The 2,213-nt window shown below is 40.2% G+C and overlaps 1 protein-coding gene across 1 annotated transcript in view; it reads left to right on the top strand.

The window, feature by feature from the left end:
• LOC112068237 (protein tyrosine phosphatase receptor type U) overlaps positions 1–2,213 on the top strand; it is a 276,274-nt gene that overhangs the window by 97,279 nt on the left and 176,782 nt on the right. The gene's annotated exons all lie outside the window — the stretch shown is intronic.

Here is a 2,213-nt window from a genome sequence, read left to right as displayed (position 1 = left end):
GGGCAAACGATCCGGAGAACAATGAAAACACATCCACTACCGACAGAGAACACAAATAATCCCGCACAAACCTAAGCGGGCCTAACAGGCTTAAATAGACCAAAAATCAAGAAACAAACAGGAACAGGTGCAACTAATAAAACTTAACTAACAGAAAAGGAAAAAGGGATCGGTGCCGGCTAGTAGACCGGCGACGACGATCGCCGAGCACCGCCCGAACAGGCAGGGGAGCCACCTTCGGTGGGAGTCGTGACAGCGTGTTTGTTTTATGTATTTCGGTCCTTTTGTGTGGGCTTGGTATTTACTACATGGAATGTATATTATTGAGTAAAGTTACTTTTATTACTCATCTCTGCTGTCCTGCGCCTGACTCCTCTGCACCAGCTACACCCAGATCGTTATAATACAGTTGAAGTCTGAAGTTTACATACACTTAGGTTGGAGTCATTAAAACTCGTTTTTCAACCACTCCACAAATTTCTTGTTAACAAACTATAGTTTTTGCAAGTCGGTTAAGACATTTTTCCAACAATTGTTTACAGACAGAATATTTCACGTATTATTCACTGTATCACAGTTCCCGTGGGTCAGAAGTTTACATACACTAAGTTGACTGTGCCTTTAAACAGCTTGGAAAATTCCCGAAAATGATGTCATGGCTTTAGAAGCTTCTGATAGGCTAATTGACATCCTTTGAATCAATTGGAGGTGTACCTGTGGATGTTTTTCAAGGCCTACCTTCAAACTCAGTGCCTCTTTGCTTGACATCATGGGAAAATCAAAAGAAATCAGCCAAGACCTCAGAAAAAACATTGTAGACCTCCACAAGTCTGGTTTATCATTGGGAGCAATTTCCAAACGCCTGAAGGTACCATGTTCATCTGTACAAACAATAGTACGCAAGTTTAAACACCATGGGACAACGCAGCCGTCATACCGCGCAGGATGGAGACGCGTTCTGTCATGAGATGAACGTACTTTGGTGCGAAAAGTGAAAATCAGTCCCAGAATGACAGCAAAGGACCTTGTGAAGATGCTGGAGGAAACAGGTACAAAAGTATCTATATCCACAGTTAAACAGAGTCTTATATCGAGGGAGAAGCCACTGCTCCAAAACTGCCATAAAAAAGCCTAGACTACGGTTTGCAACTGCACATGGGGACAAAGATCGTACTTTTGAAGCAAATGTCCTTTTGTCTGATGAAACAAAAATAGAACTGTTTGGCCATAATGACCATCGTTATGTTTGGAGGAAAAAGGGGGAGGCTTGCAAGCCTAAGAACACCATCCCAACCATGAAGCACGGAGGAGGCAGCATCATGTTGTGGGGGTGCTTTGCTGCAGGAGGGACTGGTGCACTTCACAAAATAGATGGCATCATGAGGAAGTAAAATTATGTGGATATATTGAAGCAACGTCTCAAGACATCAGTCAGGAAGTTAAAGCTTGGTTGTAAATCAGTCTTCCAAATGGACAATGACGTGGCAAAATTGTTGTGGCAAAATTGCTTAATTATTGGAGTGGCCATCACAAAGCCCTGACCTAAATCCTATAGAAAATTTGTGGGCAGAACTGAAAAAGCGTGTGAGAGCATGGAGGCCTACAAACCTGACTCAGTTACACCAACTCTGTCAGGAGGAATGGGTCAAAATTCACCCAACTCATTGTGGGAAGCTTGTGGAAGGCTACCCGAACCGTTTGACCCAAGTTCAACAATTTAAAGGCAATGCTACCAAATACTAATTGAGTGTATGTAAACTTCTGACAAACTGGGAATGTGATGAAAGAAAAAAAGCTGAAATAAATCATTCTCTCTACTATTATTCTGACATTTCACATTCTTAAAATGAAGTGGTGATTCTAACTGACCTAAAACAGGGATTTCTTACTAGGAAATACCAGGAATTGTGAAATGTATTTGGCTAAGGTGTAAACGTCCGACTTCAACTGTATATATATATATATATATATATATATACAGTGGGGCAAAAAAGTATTTAGTCAGTCACCAATTGTGCAAGTTCTCCCACTTAAAAAGATGAGAGAGGCCTGTAATTTTCATCATAGGTACACTTCAACTATGACAGACAAAATTAGAAAAACAAATCCAGAAAATCACATTGTAGGATTTTTAATGAATTTATTTGCAAATTATGGTGGAAAATAAGTATTTGGTCAATAACAAAAGTTTATCTCAATACTTTGTTATATAC

The sequence above is a fragment of the Salvelinus sp. IW2-2015 genome, unplaced genomic scaffold (assembly GCF_002910315.2).
Source record: "Salvelinus sp. IW2-2015 unplaced genomic scaffold, ASM291031v2 Un_scaffold319, whole genome shotgun sequence".
Classification (NCBI taxonomy): Eukaryota; Metazoa; Chordata; class Actinopteri; order Salmoniformes; family Salmonidae; genus Salvelinus; species Salvelinus sp. IW2-2015.
Note: the sequence above shows the minus strand (reverse complement) of the source record. Positions and strands in the feature narration are given on the sequence as shown.